This window comes from Bubalus kerabau, chromosome 20 (assembly GCF_029407905.1).
Source record: "Bubalus kerabau isolate K-KA32 ecotype Philippines breed swamp buffalo chromosome 20, PCC_UOA_SB_1v2, whole genome shotgun sequence".
Classification (NCBI taxonomy): Eukaryota; Metazoa; Chordata; class Mammalia; order Artiodactyla; family Bovidae; genus Bubalus; species Bubalus kerabau.
Window position 1 is genome coordinate 47784777 of NC_073643.1, and position 22533 is coordinate 47807309.

The 22533-nt window shown below is 43.0% G+C and overlaps 1 protein-coding gene across 1 annotated transcript in view; it reads right to left on the reverse strand.

Moving 5' to 3' along the window:
- The window catches only part of CACNA2D3 (calcium voltage-gated channel auxiliary subunit alpha2delta 3), a 908562-nt gene that overhangs the window by 107403 nt on the left and 778626 nt on the right, over positions 1 to 22533 (reverse strand). The gene's annotated exons all lie outside the window — the stretch shown is intronic.

Below are 22533 nucleotides of genomic sequence, written 5' to 3' on the forward strand. Positions count from 1 at the left end.
CACCAGGCTCCTCTGTCCATGGGATTCTCCAGTCAAGAACACTGGAGTGGGTTGCCACGCCCTCCTCCAGGGGATCTTCCCAACCCAGGGATCGAACTCATATCTCTTAGTCTCCTGCACTGGCAGGTCAGTTCTTTACCACTAGCACCACCTGGGAAGCCCTTAATGAGTCTATCCCTGTAGAAAAGATTAACATCTGCTTAATATGAGATTGGTAAAACTATATACTTTCTCATACATTTTACTCTATGTTTTGATTTTTCTTTCTGTTTCCTGTGAACTGATCAGTTTCCTGCAGGTCAGAAAAGAGTTTCTCAGGTGCTCCTGGCAACTGTCAACACCTCCAGGTGAAGAAAGAAGACAGCAGAAGTGGCTCCCTGACAACAACACAGTGGCCAAAGGAAACCTGTACCCACCGCAGCGTGGAGACCACAGCCTTGTCTCTTAGGAGGCTGATGATAGAAGAAATGTCCCAGGACATGCAGGGCTGCAGGAGCTGGTCCCAGTAACAGAGGACACACACTATGAGCCAGGCACCCGACAAACAGTATCCCACTTAACTTTTCAGCAATCTCAAGGAGAAGATTTTTTTTTTTTTTTCCATTTTAAAGACAAGCTGCAGGCAGTTCAGTGACTTAACTAGGGCCACACAACTGCTCGGACTTGATGGAACTGGGATTTGAGCCCACAAGCCTGGCTCAGGAGCCTGCTGCCTAGTCTCCTCCAAGGTTCTCCACAGGACTACATCACCCCCTAGGGGACTGTTTTGGAAGTTTGCAGTTTGATTGTCACAATAACTGGAAGGCCTACAATTCTGGAGACAGCCCGCAACAAAAAATGGTTCCAAGCCCCTCAGACTTCAAGTGCTCTGCCTGACAAGGATGTGCTTGGAAAGCACGATCTGCAGCTGGGCCTTAAACTGAATTCTGTTTCACATCTAAACGCAAAGTATGCCTTGCACATGAAAATTTTTACAAATGCAACCTCAGTCCTGTGAAAGAGAGAAATGCACACCCTCTGTCTTGCCTGAAACTTGACTATTTCAGAGAATCCCATCACCAAGGAGGCACACTTTGTAGTTAAGAGGGCCATAGAGCAGCCACTGAATTCACAGAGATTCCATGCAAGCTTCCAGCCTCTTCCTTCTGTCTCTTCTTATAGTTCTGCCCAAATATTAACACACTAAAATGTATCTTATCCTCTTAGGAACTACTTTTATTTCTTGATATTATAGTGGGAACATTATATAGATTATTTGGTGGGCAGCATGTAGGAAAACAGGTTATATTTTCTATGTATCTCATTTGGGGACAGTAAAGGGAATATTCCAAACTATGATAAAGAAGAATCCTTGGGTGAGATAGAACTGACACTATCCTGGCTTCAGTTTCTCCTCTGCTACTGAGTCTGGTGATTATTTCTCCTTTTCTCTGTATATCTCTCCCGCTCCCAACCAGCCACACAAACTCCTTGCTTTTGTCTGTGGCTCCCCTCTCTTGTCTTGTCTTAAAAGCATAGATTTGGCTAGGCCAAACCTCAAATATCGCCATGGCTTCCTCTGTGTTTCCCTTCCTGTTTATTTTGGCCTCGATCAAGGTGCAAGATATTGGTATCTGAGGCTCAGCTCAACGGATGGATTTCCCATCTTGGAGGCAGGCAATAAAGGAACAGTTCCTTCTGTGGGTGAGAGAATCGAGGCCCTAGATAAGGAACTGCTTCTCTTGGGGTTGCTCTGCTTGAGCCTGGAGCTGGGCGAGTGGGCTCTGTTGCTGGTAGGTTTTCTTTTATCAAGCAGAACTGTCTCTGAATTCCAGGCAGGCTGTGCAAGGGAATGAAGCCGTGCAAACTGCTCTTTCTTGCACAAAGCATCTTAATTATAATTATTGTCAGCACTTATGTCATTGCCTTGGGAGATGAAGAGGGAAGGAGGGAATACACTGCAATTTCACAGCATACACCAGTTTTCCCTAGAATGAGGAGGAGGGTTTCAGAGAGTAAAAGAGCAAGGCACAGAGTTCCCAGTAGATTAAAAGAGGCCTTTGTAGTGGCTGCATCTGTACATTAAAATAAATCTCTCCTAGCACTAAAATAACATCTACATTCATTTGGGCCGGTGCCACGTTCAGCATTGAAGAAATTTGACAAAACACTGCTTGAGCATGTTGAAGTTTGCCAGCTCACAACAACACAAGAAAGCTACCTCAGCTGCATGGAAATACTTCTCTTGGTTCCCTACTTTCACTTATGACTCCCATTTTCCGGCTGCACTTAAAAGAGAAAGACTGCCCTTTTTTCAGGTGCCAACCACTTAACATGGCCCTGAAATGGGCAGCAAATTGCCTCTGGAGGTGGTAAACTTCAAGAGGAATCTTTTTTCTTTTCCCCTAAAGGAAAATACTAGAGAGGCTTCATGCGTGATAAAGTCTTTAATCGCTAGGGAAACATTATTTGGGGTGGCCTTCAGGTAGACGAGACATGAATAAAGCCTCGTAAAAACAATTACTTCTACCCAGAGCACAGTACGGCGGATGAGCTTGGCGGGGGCCCTGTTTCCAAGAGAACTGCAGGCAAAAGAAATCTTCTATCTACGATCCATCCAACAGGATGGATTGTCTGGGGCAGAGACCACAGCTGCTTCTGTGGAGGGTGTCCCTTCAAAATCCATTCTGAATTTCTCTGAGACCCCGAACAAAACCACTGGGCCATTTTTTTCAGACTGCTTTTTGATGCTTTACAGCATAAGGAGGCCTAAAATAAGGGGCCTATCCATTTGTTGAGAATGTTGCTAACAGATCCTGATCCCAGTGCAGTGGCACAGATGGGAAGATTTGCACAAATTTATAGCTGGAATGGTGGAGTGGACCATTGAACCCAACCTACTTATTGCACAAATGAGTAACTGTAAGTCCAAAGAAGCTAGCAACTTGACTGAGATGATTCAGAGATGGCCCACACTGATTCTAACTCCAGCTGGGCTGGAATAACATAAAGCTGCTGCTTTTGCCAGCTGGAGATGTGTGTCCCTTTGGGGGTGAGGGGTTGCAGAGCCCCAATCCACTTACACACACCCACTCCTCTTTCCTTCAGGGACATGTCTTGCCTCCAATTTCAGTCCATATGGTTTACACAGGGATTGCTCCCCACCCAACAGACACAGGAATGCATTCTCCCCCCGACCCCTGCCACAGTGAACAGCATCCACCCAAGCTTTGCCAGTGAGCGCTAGCCCCAAGACTTTAGACTAAAACTTTCGGGAACGAGGGGCTTTTCTCCACTGAGCTTGCCAAGCTGATCAGATGTGTTCTGGAAGCACATGAGGAGGGTCTGCTTGAGAACAATACTGACACAAGGGCAAGTGAAACAAGAGGCTAAGAACCCTGGTGACTTCATCGGAGCCCTGGATCCAACTCTACCTGAAGCCAAGTATGTTAGTTGCTCAGTCATGTCTGACTCTTTGTGACTCCATGGACTGATGCCCGCCAGGCTCCTCCTCTGTCCATGAGATTTCCCAGACAAGAATGCTGGAGTGGGTTGCCATTGCCTTCTCCAGGGGATGAAGCCAGATACAGCTTTCAATTTTCAGTTAAAAAAACAATGAGTTTCCACCCATCCCAACCAATCAAATAATCAACTTCTTTTAATTTACTAACATTGCTTAATGTGATACTGAGTGTGATTTTTGCTGCTTGCAATGGATGGCAGTCTGACAAATACAGCTAGAGCCTAGGTTGTTGTGTCCTTCTGATGGGAGATGGGCAACTTATCTTCATGTACAGAGATCCAGCACATAAGCACCTCCATGTAGACAGATAAATACAATCACCAACATAGAGGGCAAATCTGTGGCACCTACGCTGCCGTTCCTGACTTCATGTCAAGAATAACTAATGAATCCTGGTACTCCTTCCTATGGAACCTCACCAGGCACCCAGTGAAACTCCCCAGGCAACCATGGCCACCATTTGAGTGGTGCCAGGTCAGCATGACCATGCTGGGGCTTGTAGTATAACCCTTACAGGAAAACATGGTCCCTTTTCACAGACCAGTTAAACAGTCAAAGTCCTTTAACTGCTCTCAGTAACCACACTGGATAATGAAGAAGGCAAAAACATGCATGCTCACTAAAGGCCTGGTTGCTAACTTTTCAGGAGTGTCCTTTCTTCTCATGGACAATTATCAAGAATCTTGCAGTTTTAGAACTCTGCCTCAGTTGATATAGTGAGAAAACACTCAGTCTGTTGGGCACTGAGGAGGTCACCTGGAATGGACCCTAGGCTCACACCATACCTAAGCTTTCCCAGGTAAAAAATTTCCTATCTTACCCCATCACCAAGACAATCAAGAGAAAAAGAAAAAAGTGGGCATGTGTGTCTGGAGCCAGGAAGGGTGGTGGTACAAACAGAATGACACTGTAACTTGAGGTCACAGGAAGGTCCAGGGTATTGACAGATGATATTCATCCATCAATGGATGATACTTAAGTTGGCATCACCATCTCCTCCTTAGGAGGCTTGTCCTGCATTGAAGAAGAAAAGCTAAGTCTGCATTTCCCAGAATCTCCCCCATGTGTGACTCTGGATTAGTGTTTGTCAACCAGAAAGTGAATGCTCGGTTTAGAAGGCAGAGGAGAGACAGAGGCCAGGTGGCTTTGGAGGCAGTTGCAGGCAGATGTGCTAGAAGACATGCAGTCTGAAGCAGCTCCCATGTGAATTCTTAGAGCCATCTGTATGGATGCTTCTTGACCCTTATCTCTCCACCCTTCAGCAATTATAAAAGCTTCTGATTCCCTGTATTCAAGTCCCTTATACTTGGAATACCTAGAGAAGCTTCTGATCCTAGGACCAAGTCCTAACTGATAGATGGAAGACTTTCTATTTGCACAGGGTACAGTCAGACCTTGCACACTGCTGGGTCTCCACCACCTCCACACCATGAGTAGGGTCCTTCCCCAGGGCACCAGACCATTTGGGGGGATACTGAGCACTCAGGATGCTAGGATCCATGCTGCTATCCCATAGACACAATATTCTCCTGCATATCTTTGGCAAAAATGTCCCAGTCCTACCCTGCATAGGTAGGAAAGTCCTACCCTGCATGGGCAGCCCAGGCTGACCTTGCAACTCCTTTCCTTTATCTCCATCCAGCAAGTCCCAGCTACAGCCTTCGGGGCTCCTTGTCTTCTGTCTCTTAGGTTTGTCTTAGCACTGCTTGGAAGATTAGTCCACCCCTTTCCTGTTCCTTCAGTTGACTGAAAAAATCAAGAGGCAATACAGAATAATGGTGGACTCAGGGTTAGAATTCAGTGTTTAACCTCCCTCGGCTTCATTGCAAAAGCTGGGATGATAAAGTTGGATCAAACACAGCATCTGGTGCATAGTGAGAACTCAAGAATCATTAACTTTGCTGTGATAATAACCCCTAGAATGGAAGATCACTCTCCTTATGGGGCTCCAAAAAGGATTAATGGTGACCTATTTGCCAACCTTTTACTGTCCCCTCCCCAGCAACAGGTTCTCAGATCCACAAAGTCCCCTTTGAACTCTCTCTCTGTATCCCTTCCTCTCTCCCTCCCTCTCACGGACTGATCCTATAACAAAACACTGAAATCCTGCTTGAATTGTCACTGCTTAGCGCAGGCAACAGCAAAGAGCTGCCTATTCCCTGCCTAAGGCTCTCCAGGTAACTCTAATCATCTTAAATGCTCTACGGTCACAGGCAGATTAATTTTTCACAATACTTAACTATTTTTATCCATAGAGTATTACAATTACAGCTGAAGATCATTCACCCTAGAGCTCTGTTTCTTAGGAATAATCTCAGCTGGGGACTAAACAGTCCCAGGGAATTTTTTATAAACTGCATCTACTTCCAAAGCTGCATATCTTACCTTTTATCTGTTCCTTTGTTTCAAGTATTTAAGAAAGGATTGGATTCTTTTCATTCATCTGAGAGGAGAGCAAAGCAAAGTGTTTTTTCAATGTTGGGCAGAACTCTTGATGGGAGCCAGTTCCCTTGCAGTCACATAGCTGTTGCCATTATTATTATTATTATTATTATTATTATTTTTTTTTTTGGTATTCTGGAGCAAGGTACCACTGCACGTGAACCTGCTTTTCTTCTCTGCTAAATTACACGTTTAATTTCTCTTATCCACTGTATGACTTATGTTCCTGCTGTCAACTGATCCTCACATTGCTTCTATCCCTTACATTGTCTCTACTTTCTTCTCTTCTGTACCCCTCTTCATTCACCAGTGAGCCTTAGAGTTATTAGAATATTCCCATTTCCCAAGTTGGCTGGGTCCCATTGATTCACCCAACAGTAAAGTCCATGGGTGGGGACATTCTCAATCCTCATTTTAGTGCCTCGCTGCTAAATGAGAACAAAGGCCACACATAATTGTGGGGAGTCTTTAACATGAAAAAAGAAAGACAAAAATTAACAGGAAAAAATGAGTTTGAGTTAATAGCACAAATAGCAGGAAAAAAACAACTTTAGACAATATACTCCAAAAGATCAAAGAAGGCACTGTGTCCTTGGACCAACAACAACAAAAAAAGGCTGCTGTAAAAGAGGACTCTTGGAAGTTCAAAAGTGTCAAAATAAACATTTAAGAACAAGAAATAAAAAGATGGAAAAAGAAAAATATCTCAGAAAAATAAAGAAAAAAACAGACTTGGAAAAATAATATAAGAAGATTTCCTAGAACTGAAGAACATTAATTTCTAAATCAAAAGAGCTTACAAAATGCCCAGCATAATGAATGTGGTGGGCCCACAGCATTAAGGTATTTCAGAATACTATAGACCCAGAGGACACTCAGAAAGTTTCTAGGATGAAGGCTGGGCAAACCTGGTCATATTAAAGGAATCAGAAAGGCATCAGGCTTTCTAACAATAACACTGGAAATCAAAAGAAAATGGAGCAATGCCTTCACAATTCTGAAGGAAAATCATCTCCAGTGCAGAATTTTATACCCAGCCACATGATAATTAGGGCTTTCCAGGTGGCTCAGTGCTAAAGAATCTGCCTGCCAACACAGGAGATGAGGGTTCAATCCCAGATGAGGAAGAGCTCCTGGAGTAGGAAATGGCAATCCACTCAGCAGTGGCCACAGGAAAAGGTCAGTTTTCATTCCAATCCCAAAGAAGGGCAGTGCCAAAGAATGTTCAAACTACCACAAAAATTGCATTCATTTCACATGCTAGCAAAGTAATGCTCAAAATTCTCCAAGCAAGGCTTCAGCACTACATGAACTGAGAACTCCTAGATGTCCAAGCTGGATTTAGAAAAGGCAGAGAAACCAGAGATCAAATTGCCAACATCCGTTACATCATCGGAAAAGCAAGAGAATTCCAGAAAAGCATCTATTTCTTCTTCACTGACTATGCTAAAGCCTTTGACTATGTGGATCAAAACAAACTGTGGAAAATTCTTTAAAAGGTAGGAATACCAGACCACCTTATCTGCCTCCTGAGAAACCTGTAGGCAGGTAAAGTAGCAACAGTTACAACTGGACATAAAACAATGGACTGATTCAAAATTGGGAAACGAGTATGTCAAAACTGTATACTGTCACCCTGCTTAAGTAATTTATATGCAGAGTACATCATGAGAAATTCTGAGCTGGATGAAGCTCAAGCTGGAATCAAGATTGCTGGGGGAAATATCAATAATTTCAGATATGCAGATGACACCACCCTTATGGCAGAAAGAGAAGAGTAGTTGAACTAAAGAGTCTCTTGATGAAAGTGAAGAGGAGAGTGAAAAAGCTGGCTTAAAACTCAACATTCAAAAACTAAGACATGGCATCCAGTCCCATCACTTCATGGCAAACAGATGGGGAAATAATTAAAACAGTGAAAACCTTTATATTCTTAGGCTCCAAAATCATTGCAAACCATGACTGCAGCCATGAAATTAAAAGACACTTGCTCTTTGGAAGAATAGCTATGACAAACCCAGACAGGGTATTAAAAAGCAGAGACATTACTCTACCAACAAAGGTCTGTATATTCAAAGCTATGGTTTTTCCAGTAGTCATGTATGGATGTGAGAGTTGGACCATACAGAAGGCTGAGCACCAAAGAATTGATGCTTTTGGACTGTGGTGTTGGAGAAGACTCTTGAGAGTCCCTTGGACTGCAAGGAGATCATACCAGTCAATCCTAAAGGAAATCAACCCTGAATATGCACTGAAAGGACTGATGCTGAAGCTGAAGCTCCAATATTTTGGCCACCTGATGCTAAGAGCTGACTCATTGGAAAAACTCTGATGGGAAAGACAGAAGGCAGGAAGAGAAGGGGACGACAGACGACAAGATGGTTGGATGGCATGACTGACTCAATGGACATGAGTCTGAGCAAGCTCCAGGAGATGGTGAAAGACAGGGAAGTCTGGTATGCTGCAGTCCATGGGGCTGCAAGTCAGACAGGCCTGAGCAACTCAACAAGTACAACAACCAAGTCATAACAGGCATTTGAGAGATCCGATGAAGCACATGGGGGAGGAAGGAATAGGAATGGGTTGAAGGAAAACTAAGCAAATAAAAAGGCACAAGGATTTTTCAGAGCAAAATATCACACAATAACAAATAAGAAATAGTAAAAAAGAAAATAGTAAAAAATAGTAAAAAAAGAAAACACACAATAGTAAAAAAGTCCAGAGCAAAGTATCACACAATAGCAAATAAGATATAGTAAAAAAGAAAATAGTAAAAAAAATAGGAAAAAAGAAAACACACAATAGCCTATGATTTAACCTTGTAAGCAACAAACATAGATGGGCCTAATAATATAATCACTAATTAATCTGAAACTCTGAGATAGCTTTGCAGCTGTGTTGGTGGAATAGTGAGAAGGCAAGAAGAGCTGGTGTAAGAAATACAAAGTACCTACTATTAAAGGAAGTAAATGAATCAGTTCAGTTCAGTCGCTCAGTTGTGTCCAACTCTTTGCCACCCCATGGACTGCAGCACCCCAGGCTTCCCTGTCCATCACCAACTCCCAGAGCTGACTCAAACTCATGTCCATCTAGTCAGTGTTGCCATTCAACCATCTCATCTTCTGTCGTCCCCTTCTCCTCCTGCCTTCAATCTTTCCCAGAATAATATCTGATATTAAATAAAACTCAATAATCTCAATTTGCTAGTGAGAGCTGCTAAGAGATGTGGAAGCCATTGTCTCTAGGAAGTGGAACTAGAAGTTGGGACTGGAGGGGGAGTGGTGAGTCAAGGGCCAGCTCTTTCTCTTTATAAGCTTCTTCTCAGTAGTATTTAATTTTTAAAAACTGTGTTCATACACGACTTTGGTATAAAACCAAATTAATTAGAAATTGAAGTGAAATGTTAAGGGGAGTAAATAATCAGCAGATATAAGCTCCTGGCACAAGTCTCAGGTCTGACCTATTTTTATCATTATTTATTCCTCTCTGTGCCCAAATAAAAAGAGGTGTGGGAGGTGGATGGGAGAACATAGGGAGCAGTCAGCCCCTGCACCTTAGGTCAGTGTTTGAATCTTGGAGCTTTGTCTGACTCTGCTTAGCACGTCTCTGTCCAGAAAGTAAGCCTCAGACACATTATAACCTCAGAACCCATGCCCCACACATCAAGGGACTACGCTGATATGAGATATATAGACATCACATGTTCAGGGGTGCATTTGCATGTTACTGCCTGGTCACATGAAAAGAGCCTTTCCACAGATGCTCTAGAATGCCAAGCTAAGGTACAAATGATTGCTAGGCTGTTGTTAACAATCAGATGGTAAATCCCATTTGAAGTTCATACATGACCGAGGACATACTTGTTTGAGAAGAAAACAGATCCCACCAATGCCACTTGTGATTGTCTCGAGGTGGAACGACTTCCAAATAAATCAAATAGGTTTGCTGAGAGACAGCTGTCTTTGCCATGGCACCAGACTGAAGTTTATCCCATGGTGAGCAGTTTCCATTTTTACTACAGCCCAAACAGGTGCAAACTGAGCTGTGGAAGCCTGTGGTGGGGAGGCCAGGGCATGTCCTTGAAGTTTCTGCCCGGGGTCCCATGGACACTTAACCCTTAGCATGAGGTCCTTCCCTCTAGATATCAAAGCCATTCATTTGAAGCTGAATCATTAAAATTCAGTTAGAACAGATCTTCTACCAAGATGCCATTAGTGGGAAGAAATTATTACCTTAATAAAATCTAGTCTCCTAAAGGCCCACAAGTGGTTAAACATTATGAGTTATCTCCTTTTGTCACAAAAGACAATGAAAACAATATGCAGTGTTGTGTGGGGAGCAATGATACATATTAAAAACTCCAAATGTCATCAAGACTTTATTTACTGCTCCCCCACATAATCCCAGCATTAGAAGAGTGATGAACAATCAATGAAGAGGGAAAAACCCGACAGACAAAAACAGCTCTGAACGCTCTCTATCCCCGCACCAGTAGTAGTCTGAAAATAATGGCCATCGGGATCCGTATGTTTTCTGCATGTGTAAGAACACTCCTGCACAGGGGGCTTACTTCATAACTGAGATTCTTTTTCATTTAATTCAGTCATATTAGATTATGGGGCTGATTATGATCATATCCACAAATCAGTATTTTAACAGAGTTTCCATGGAAACACTATATGCCCCTGTTTTTTAACTTTTTGGACAAGGCTTTGCCTGTTTAACAACTTGAACAAGTTTGACGAGGACAACATGTTTTGTTTAAGTTACATTAACTGGGGCCAATATTTCCTAATTGCATTACCAGGAGAAACATTCACGGCATTACTCGTACCATGGAAAACCTCCCCTAGTCTCAGTGTTCGATTTGCTTTAATCACAGGAGAACAGGAAACATACCAGGATTGCCTTGTCTTATCAAGTTTTAAATGTGTTAACTGGTTTTAAATCTATGAAATAATCTCCCTTATTAAATGACAAAGTTAGTCTTGTTAAGAGGATCGGCATTTATGGCTATATCCATCAATTTTGAAAAATGCAAACATATTAGCTCTCTGCTAGAGAGCTGATCTCATTGTGCATAAATGCATACCCTTATTTGCATATGGTTTCAGAAAAATTTCATCCTCCCAAAAATGCACACCCCCTAAAATGGTGAAAACATAATAATATCAAACAGAATATATGCAAAAGTGATGTGCAGAAAACAAGAACTTTTCACAAAAGCATCTTTTTTGGTCTTTTTAGGTATTTACACTCACACAACCAGAGACGTTTACTTATAGCAGTCCACAATTTGTGTGTAGCCTGTAGCAAAGTTTTTGAAAATGCTGTGCTATATAAAGATATGGGGGAAGGGAGCTTTACAGACTAAAGTCAGAGTTCACCCTGACAGCATATAAAACATGTGGCCTGAAGCTCTGTGAGATGTCTGCGTCTGAAATGCTGGTGGAGCTTAATAAAATATCAGGGAGGAATAGTTTAATTTTATAGCAATAGGCACCGAAGCAGTAATTTGAGTGGGGCAAACTGCATTTTAATACATCAAAGTATACTATACTACAGGGAAGTCGAATATATTTTTAAAAGACAAATGTTCCCTATTAGAATTATTTGACTTGAAAACTTTTCTTTCTGAAGGAGGGTAAGTAGAAAATAGTCCTAGTCTCCCCCAAGAGCTACCTGTCTTACTTTTTCAACTCTGGACACATCTCAGAAGTTAGCTGATCTGTTTCCAAGTGAACACTTTTTATTCGGGGTGTGGAGTTGCAGATGGACGATGTAAACCACAGTGCTGAGTGTGTGGTTCCTTCTTGACCTTGGAAAGCCAGCTGTGTCCCCTTCACTGTCTCTGTGCTCTTTCTGATCTGAGTCCCAGTATCCTCTCCTCTGCATGACGACTGAGAATCCCTCAGTGTGAAGGCAGGCTGTGCTCCTCTGTGAGTCTGGATGTTTTAAAGCCAGCATGGCCCAGGAGATTTGTTCATGTGGCTGCCTAAACCATTGCCTGGTGGAGGGGCAGGAATAAGCCCATGAAATGCCATGCTTTTCTTGCTACCGGTCTAGAGATCAAAGACAGTTCTCCCCTTCCTGCCCAGTGATGAAGAGAGGGCGGGACTGTGGGCACGGCTGCTGAACAGTGGAGCAGCCATGACAAATACGGCTGAAATCTGACTGATAGCACAGTCCTGGGGATGGACCAGATTAGCACTAGCTCCATGCACAAAGTGCCCTGCTTTCTTCACCTCCGGCCCCAGGATGCTTTCCCAGCCCAAAGCTAGAGCAGACAGACTGGCCTCTTCTCTTGGTGGCCCTTGGCCCCAAGAAGCAATGGGCAATAGGGAACCACAAGGGCAGAGGTCTTGCTGGGTTGGGGTGAGCGGATTATTTCTACCAAGTCCGTTGTGTCTGAGCTATGACTCTTTTAGGACCCTTCATTTGCTGATGAAGGGTAAGGGGCTGGGAAGAATGCAATGCTTTAAAGGCTTTAAAAAAAAAAAAAAGAATTAAGAGGCTTTAAAATCAGGCAATGCAGGCTCAAGTCCCCACTCTATTACTTACATACTTATCTCTGATGAGTGATTCACCCTTGCTAAGATTCAGGTTTTCATTCAGTAAGATGCAGACAATAATAGTTTCACTCATGGAATGGAGGAGGAATTCGTGATGGTTTTCAGGTAAAGTACCCTGTGCCTGTGACTTTCTGAGTCTTCTATGAGTTTTAGATGTTTCAATTCAGCTCTGAGAATTTAGGGACTTACTGTGTCAGTCAGAGCAACCTCACTTCTAGACAGAGGAAGAACAAAATACAGAAGAAGCTGCTGATTTAAGTGTTCTGTCACCTAACGTGATAGAAAACACTGAGAAATTACAGTCACAGTTTCCTCTTGGTCCGTTTGTTGTCTGACCTTTGTTACCCTTCCGGATGGACTTCTTTAGGACCAGGTACGTCATTTTCTTGGGCACGGGACCTTCTGTGCTGGGAAAGTCTCAGCAAGATAACCCACATGAGCCCAGTCTGACCTGCCACTCCTCCAGACACTTGGCAATCACAGGGAGCTCTACCTTGGGACCACCTACATACTCAAATGGAGAAACAAAAAATGCCTGTGCCATCCCCTGGCTCAGTCGTATTTCTGGTGCACACCAGAAGTTTCTGTGCAAATGCACAGAACACAGCCTAACTTTTGTTGCAGTATGCCCTAATATTTTGTCTTGAGAGATAAAATATTTTGAAGTCTCTTTTAAAAAATAAAGAACTTATTTTTATCACTGTAGAAAATTGTTGTATTCACAAAGTCAAGAAGAAAATACCAAATTTACAGCAAGATGTAGAAGCTGGGTAGGTGGGCTCAGTCAGTAACTTCCTATGGGGCGATTCAAATTCTCCCCTCAGCAAACTGGCCCTTGACTTTGGATTCCACACTTATCGGTCACTTCTGCACACGCAAGGCTCTGCTTCAGAAACAGTGACTAGGATTATGTTCATAGGATGCCACTGGTTGTCTGCTGTTTGTTCTCCGTTTTGACCACTGGGCTGGAAAGGATTCTGAGGCCATGCTGGGCTCCATGGCTTTGCTGGGTGGGACCCCACCTGGGCCCACAGATGTTAGTTGCCTCAAGCACCTATTTGCCATCCCTGGACTGCTGGCTCTCATGTCCACACTTTACTCAGGAGGGAAAGTCCTGTTCCACTAGCGTGGCTTCAGCACCCTAGCAGGGCCAACTCTTCCTTGACTACTTGTGTGTGTAGCTGGCAGCTCCATGCTGTAGCCCCTCAGCCACGCGTGGGATGGATTCACCCACAACCACAATGTGTAAGTAAAAGATCAGGATTGATACACATGTGCTGAGATTTCACCGCACTTGTGAAACTGCAGTCCTCTCTACCTCTTGCCAGAAGCACATGAAGGACGGCAGGAGGTATCTCTCCAGTCACAGCGAGCGGTGGATTAGACAGAGCACACAGCCTGTGAAGTGACAGCACCTCCCAAAGTATGTTGCAGGGCTTAGGGCTCAGTGCACAGCTCAAATCCCAACCCCAACTTCAGAAAGCACCATTCTTGCAAAGGGGTGTGTGGAGGGCAGGGAGAGAGAGCTTCTCAATATCAATACTACAGCTATAATGGGAGATGGGGGCCTGGGGGACCACCAGCCTCTTCACCTCTTCTCCAGCACTGGCTTGCCTGAGTTTCCCCTCAGCCTCTGTGCTGTAGCCACACTGGGCCCCCAGTAGCTCCTAGATGGCTCTTTTGGGCTATCTGTCTGACCTGTTAGCTTTACATGTGACTTTACCTTGTCACCCCTTCTCTTTCTTCTTCAGTAAAAGTCTAGCCCACCCTTCAGATCTCAGCTGGTTAAAACATCCATAGGAACGGCTGCCCCAACCTCCCAAGTCAGGTACCCTGATGATATTCCCTTGCAATACCATGTACCTCCTCTTCCTAGCACTTTCATATATTTGAAAATATGTGTATCTCCCTGTGAGACTGTAGGGTCCATCTGGATTGTAGGACTATTTATTTTTCTGTCTTATTTTCATGTCCATAATATCCTCAAACACAGAGATTGACAGGTAATGAACACTCAATAGATGTCTCCTTAATAAATAAATAATATATAATGAAATTTACAGTGGACTTTCAGAGATGAGATACAGGGCACAGTGAGAGTCCCCCTAATATACTCTATTTTTATAAAAGGGTGATTTTACCTCAGGAAAATCTGAAGTGCCAAGAAGTAAAGCAAGTCCAGTCTCTAAGAAATAAACACCTACATTGCCCATTCTCAGTAATGTCCCAGTAGATTTACCCATCTCAGCTCTTCATCACACACAGCAGCAGCATGCAGCTGCATTTCCAAATGCCTTTGTGGTAGGAGCAACTTGGGGCCATGTATAGAAACTTATAAACATCAGCTATAGCGCTGGAGAGCAGTACACTGAGTTTATTTTCTCCTTGGCCCTAATTAGAATCACAAATGAAATGCTGACAACACATGAAGGAGCCTGCTTGTTGAACACAAATGTTTCCACTCCTATCAACCTCGAAACTCTGATAGTCATGCTTCATGATGAAAGCTAAACAGCCCTGGGGAGATGACTGCATGTTTTCTCTAATTACACAAGGATGGGGAAAAGGGCCTCCCGTTGAGGACAGACTGACTAGAGGAAAGACTGGTAGGTATACCTTAAACAAATAACAACACATAGTAGGTAACCCAATATGGGCTTCCTGGATGAAATGAAAGGATGAGACCACTACTGTGGCACCAGAATGGGAAATTACTATAAAAACTGACTATTATAAACATGGCTGGCTGCTGCATCAAAGTCAATGCAGGCCCTTTATTTTGTTAACAAAAGTCCCACATGAAGGTTGTAGTCACATGACATCAACAACCAACTTTCTTTTGTTTGTTGAACTATTTTGATGACAAGCAGAGATACGCAGAGCACAAATTCACTTAGATTGCAAATGATTCCAGGCAAATACACAAACACACATAGATACATGCTTTATAACCCTAAAAGATGGTGAATGCTGCCACACAAGGAAAATGCACCTTTGCATTTAACTTGCTTATTTTTGTCCCAAACAGATTAGTGCAAGTAGATACAGCCTACGTGCCTGGTTGATCCATGTCATACAGACACAGTAATAGAAAATGTATTGCTATGTGCAAGGGCAATTTTTATTAAGATTCTTGCATAAAAATATTATTTAACCCTCCCTGCAAATCTTCCAGTTGGGTTTCTTTGTACAGATGATGAAATTGAAGATCACAGAAATTAAATAACTCACTCATGGTCACAGAGCCAGTAAATGTAGAAGGTAGTATTTGAATCTAGATGGTTTCACTCCAGATTCCATGCTTTTAACAGGGATGCCAGAATGATTGGGACAGATGAAGGCTGGAATAATGAAAAAGATTCCTAAAGTTTGGAATCTTTAACTGGTGAGTTACAATCCTGCCTGAAACAACTGTGTTTTCCAGAACATTTTCAAGCCAACATAGAGCCAACTGTTTTAAAGAGAAAACAGCAAGAAACACTGATTCATTATTTCATCATAATATACATACACTAAACACTAACTTGAAAATATGAAGAACAGACTGTCATCTATTTCAGAAACTGGATTATTACGTTATAATAAAAGTACAAGAGCAAATAAAAATTTACCAAGAAGAGCTGCACAAAACACTCATTTTATGTGTAACATAAGTAAACAATCAAACAAGAACATGAATTTGATTCCAATTTATATTCTTGGGGCAGGGACAAAAGTAGCCAATCAAAAGATTTAAGTAAAACAATGTGTCAGTGTGAGGCCTTGGCCAGGCTTCCCAAGCTGCCATATTTCTTGATCCTTTTGTTTCTTTCATTAGCTTTGTATCAACCAGCATCTGCCTATGTTTATTTCACCAGCTGCATGAGCTCGCTAATTACTTTTAATCATACTTATCTGAAATGCATCTTTATCTTCACATACACCCTGTATGCAGACAAACCAAGTGCTGGGAGGCTGAGGTTGGGAAGACAACGGGATGGAGAGTCTGTACTTCCTCTAACCTTGACAGAGCGGATGGACCAAAAAATAGCAGTATCTAAGTCTGTCTCTGCTATTAGCCCAAGGACTTATAAGACCTGGTTCTAAGACAGCTGGGCAGTGTCCGTGTCCAAGCAAGTCATATGCAATCTTTACATAGGTATAACAGGTGCAAGGTGATGAGATGATCAGCCCTGCTTTTGATAAAATAAGTAAAAATTGCAAAACACCCTCCAAATTGGTAAGTCTTTTGAAGGTCAAGAGTCAGCCTGCTATGTCTTTTCCAGTTCCCATGGCCCTAGCTCAGACTCGGGCTCACTGACAAGTGGATGCTGAGAGGTAGTCTCGTGCATTTTGGCCTCTCTCTGTCTTCCTGAGCTTTAGGGAAGTTGGAGGTACACATTTCATATTCACTACTCCACTGATTTTATCAATCATCTCAAGGCCAGAAGAAAGGAATTTAAACTTTATACATAGTCATATAAAGTAAACTGAATGCCCCTAGGTAGTCCTTGAACCTGAATTTTTAACTTATCCAAAAGGCAAGAAAGAATGAGGAGGTACACACATCTTTCCCACTTTCGTACTAGAGAAACCATATGGTAGCCTTGATTCTCCACTGAATGGCTCAAATGAAAACCGTATTTTTATCTTCTGAGTTAGTTAGAGCTTCCAGATGATAAAATTTGTAGCTTACCATAAAAAAGAATGGATTATATTTAAAAAAAAGATCTTAAGACATAAAATACATAAAATGATAGGTTCCCTGAATATTTTACTCAATATAGATGCTCACAATCCATGTGTTCACAATAAATACTCTGGAGACTTTGAGCAAGTTGTTTAAATTTTCTGTGCCTTAGTTTTGTCATTCATTCATTTATTCAGTATTAATTTAATAGGCATACTACATGGTACTAGAGAAACTAAGGGAAGAAACAAAAGCCATCTTAAGCTTATAGACTAATGAGTTATTGTCACCTTTAGGTGACATAATGCAAATAAAATGTGGAGACTACTTATGCTCTTCAACATCTGTGAGTCCTCTTCTTACAAAACACACAGCTACATTATATTCCTTAACGTCCTTTGCTATTAGATATGATCATGTGATTTTATTCTGCCCATGGAATTCTCTAGGCCAGAATACTGGAGTGGGTAGCCTTTCCCTTCTCCAGGGGATCTTCCCAACGCAGGGATTGAACCCAGGTCTCCCACATTGCAGGCAGGTTCTTTACCAGCTGAGCCACAAGGGAAGCCCAAGAATACTGGATGGGTAGCTTATCCCTTCTCCAGCAGATCTTCCTAACCCAGGAATTGAACCAGGGTCTCCTGCATTGCAGCTGAATTCTTTACCAACTGAGCTATCAGGGAAGCCCCTTATTCTGCCCAGTGGAGTATAAATGCACTGATAAGTACTATTTCCAGGCCTGGCCAATGTCTGGTCCTCGTCTTCTTCTTTCATCAGTCAGCTGATGGACAGAACTCTGAGAACTAAGAGGAAGGCAAAGTGGCAAGATGGAAGGAACCTGAGTCCCTGAGTGGCTGAATGGGTATCTGGCCCCTGTCAACCTGACCTAGACTGTGATAAGAACAACAAATGAGTAGTTGTGTTGAGCCACTGAGATCTGGAGGTTTACTTGTTACAGCAATTATTACATTCACAATTCATAAATTACCTAATATAAATCCTTACCAATATATGGCCCATGGGGAGCGTATGTATACCTATGGCGGATTCGTTTTGATGTTTGGCAAAACTAATACAGTGTTTTAGGTTTAAAAATAAAGTAAAATTAAAAAAAAAAGATCTTCAAACAAGTTAGAAAAAAAATAAATAAATGATATGATAATCATTTAAAATGTATATTCCTAATTCTCTTGTTGTATGTTTCATAAGACCAAAAAGAAAAAGAGAAACAAAGAATGAAGGGTTAGGAAGGGAGGGAGGGAGGAAGGACAAAATAATACTGAGGTCTTTTTAAAAGCTCTGCAAAAATTTTATACCTAGGTGTCATTTGGTCATCCACAATCCTAGGGAAGTATTTTCCAAGTACCAAACCTCTCTTAATTATTAAATGAAATTTCTGCGTGGATCTGTGGTGCCAAGGGCCTCGTCCAGGCTATCCTGAGCTGCAGCTGTCCCTTGGCTTGGCTGCCTCGCCCTCATCGGAGCCCCACAGCACCTGCTTTGCATGGGGCTCACCAACAGGGAATGGGGGGGCACTTTGCCAAGATTTTACCGAAGCAGACATTAAAACTGGGAGAAATGCTCCTATGAGTTATAAGGTCTGGTCACATGTGGTGATCATTTGGCAGAGAAAGACAGGTGTCACTTTGGAGCTCATCTTCCTGGAGTGAGAGGAAGTAAACTCTAAGGATGCTCTGTTTACACACATAATACAGCTAGTTACTGGGGGATAAGCCATCTCAAACATGCCAGTAAGCAAAGCGAACCTCTCCTTGCTATTTAACAAAAGTCAGCTTTTTTTTTTTTTTTGACTGCGGTTCTGCATTGCTGGAAGGTCTTTACTTGCTGGGAGTGGGGCCTACCGTCTAGTGGAGGTGCGTGGGCCTTTCCCTGTGGTGGCCTCTCTTGTGGAGCATGGGCTCTAGGGCACTCAGGCTTCAGAGCTGCAGTGCTTGGGCTTAGTTGTTGCAGTTCCCAGGCTCTAGAGCACAGGCTCAGTAGTTGTGGCACATGGGCTTAGCTGCTCTGCAGCATGTGGGATCTTCCCAGACCCGGGATCGAACTCGTGTATCCTGCATTGGCAGGCAGATTCTTTACCACTGAGCTACCAGGGAAGCCAAAGTCAGCTCTTCTCCTTTGCATTTTGAAAATTACAGCTGTACTATGTGGTTGTTGTAGCAAGCTGAATATGCAGAGGTAAAAAGAGAAAAAAATTTTTCTTCTCTTTCTTCTTGAATCACCCTGTCCCCTAGATAATCAGTATTATCAATATAGTGTCTATCCATCCCCTACTTACTCAATCTTCAGACAAATCAATGCACATTTTTAATCTTCCCACCTCTCACATTTGTTGTTGTTGTCGTCATTTCAACATAAATGGGACTATACAATGTGCATTCGTATTCAAATTGCTTTATTTAACCTAACAATTTATTATGAACATCCTCCTAGGTGGCTATATTTAGCTCTAACTTATTCTTTTAAAATAGCTGAACAATATCACCTCGAAAGAAGAGCTATTACACATTTGCTGGATTTTAAGACATCATCCATTTTGTGCTATGCTAAGTCTCTTCAACCATGCCTGACTCTTTGTTACCTCAGGGACACTGTAGCCCACCAGGCTACCCCGTCCCTGGGATTCTCCAGGCAAGAACACTGGAGTGGGTTGGCATTTCCTTCTCCAGGCGATGGTCTCTACCCAGGTTATCAAACTCGCATCTCTTATGTCTCCTCTTTACCACTTGCTCCATGCCACATCCATTTTAAACGTTAATTTTTTTTGGAGGAAGGTGAAATGTTAAATAGACCAATTTATATGAGGAAATTTTCTCACTTAAAACAAGCAAAAAAAAAAAAAATAGGGAAACATTCTGACTTAAAATGAGCAAAAAAATATAGGGAAGCACTCTGACTTAAAATGGACAAAAGTGTGTAGGAAATATATTTATATAAAAATATACAGAAACTAGGAGGTTCTTGAAATTGCAGTGTGACAGTAACCACCATATTCCTCTGAGAGTGTGTCTGAAGCAAGTTCTGTGCAGAGAACTGGGCTCTCGACTAGATCCTGGTACCGGGAGCCCCTCAGAGGAGTGCCTGGCCTCACCTGACCTGTGAGTCTTTTGCACACACAGTTGTCTTACCACGTTTCTGGTCTGACTTAGGGAGGGAGGGACAGAAGTCACTGCAGGCATTAGCATGCCTATCACACAGCCTCCCTTTGTTCTCTGGGCTGAGGCCAGGTGGCATAAATCACTCAGCCTCTGCATCCAAAGCCCTTCTAGGTCCAGGAGCCCCTTCCACTCCAAGTGTGCACTGCCATTTTGAATCGCTGTTAGAGTCAGCAGGAGTAAAACTGAACCAAAGAGCTCCTTTGGGCAATAGGCCACAGCTCCCAGGAACCCACCAGTTGTGGGGGTTTACTGTGTGTTCCCAGGGCATTCACATATATTAGCTGGGAGCAGTGAGTCAAGACCCTTTGAGGTCTGCAAAGACATACTACTTTACAGGAGACACCACTTCTGATTATCTGCTCTACCAGACCTGTGCTGTGAATGCAGCCCTTGATCCTCTCTGCATCCTGTGAGGCTGGCATTCCACAAATGAGGAAGCTGAGGCTCAGAGAAAGTGAACGATTTGCCTAAGATCATACAACCTGAGAGTACAAGCACCATGAAAGTGTGCTTCCTCATTGAGCCACACAGGCTGGCTCTAAGGTACGGTCAACTGCCCACCGTTTTCTTGGAAGTGTCCTGGCCCCTTATACCCAACTACGCCATCAATGGATACATTGTTTTCAGACCTCTGAGTCCATGAGACTTGGACCCTAGCTGGGCTCTGCAGGACACCAAATAGATCTGCTGCAACCCAAAGAGACACCCAAATTCTTTATTTGTCCAAGCTCCCCATAAGTCTGTAAGTACAAAGCCTTTCAACCCCACTCAAGCATTCTACCAGAATGACAAAGTTTTGACGTAAGAGGGCGCTAAAGATCCTCCTCCTCAGCCCTCTCATTGTACAGACAAGGAAATGGTGGTGGATATGCCCAGCCGGGTGGTGGCAGTGGGAGTAGGTGACAGCCAGCTGCGGTGGAGCAGTGACAGCAGTCGCTAGACAGTGGGACAGAGCAGGGTTTCACCATATAGCCTGTGGGTCCATCCAGTCCTCCACCTGTTTTGTTTTTGTTAATAGTTTTACTGGGGCTTGGGCACACCATTTGTTTCCAGATTGTTTATGGTTCATTCATTCTATAACATCAGAGTAGTTGCAACAGACACTGCATGACTGTAATGTCTTAAATATTTACCATCAGTGCTTAACAAAAAAGTTTGCTGGCCCCTGGGAAAGACAGAAGCACACAGCTTGTAAGTTATTAGAAGCTGTCTAGTTCTTAGAATGATCATTAGGTTCACAGGTGTTTGTTGTATTATGACCCACTGGTGACTGACTGCCCCACACAGGCCACTGACGGTCCTGTATCGTACAGGAACAGTTATTAAATCCTGTGCAGCTGAAAGTAGACAGGGAAAAAGGAGAAAGAAAGGAACCCTTTAGTCCTTATGAAGATTTAAAGGCCTCTTTATTGCCTATGCTTGACTTGACTGCATTGCTTTTCGGATGCTCAAAGAATGTTGGAGAGAAGGACTAAAAATAACAGACTGAATGAAGCAGATTTTCAGGAAGGAGGCAAGATGAGTATCTTAGGCTCCAGGAGGCTGGAAGGAGCTTGTCGAAAGGAGCAATGGGATCCCAAACAGCAGGCCATTAAGGATAGTCTCAATCCAGTTTTTTCACTTCATTCCCAAGGGGCCTCTTCCCTCGGTACCACCAGAGTGGCATGAGGGGCCAGGCCTCCAGGACTTTTGTCAGGACCCGCCTCCTGCCTCCTGAGTCAAGGGCGAGTTGAATGCTAGCAGCATAGAAGCCTTGGAAAGCACTCTTGGGTAATTGTGACCGTTTATTAAGGTACAATATTAATGCATTGTTTCACGAAATCCTGAGAGCAATCTTGTAAAAGAAAAACTACTGTCTTTCTTTTAGAGATGAAGACGAGGGGTTTTCAGTGGGCAAGTTACTTGCCCAGAGACGTCAAGCTAGTGAATGGTGAAGCCGAATTCAAATCCAGATCCAGCTGATTTCAAACCCCAAACTCAACCACTTTATTACACTGCTTTTGGCCAGGGACTCCACTTCATGCCGCCTCAAGAAAAGCATGGCTTTTACCTTCTTTACATGAGTTGCGGGAGGCACGTGGGACATTTTGGCATGCTGAAGGGCAGCTTTGACACTGAAATCCCACCTCAGCAAATGGCAGGGCATTTGCACATTCAAAGAAACGTTCCAGT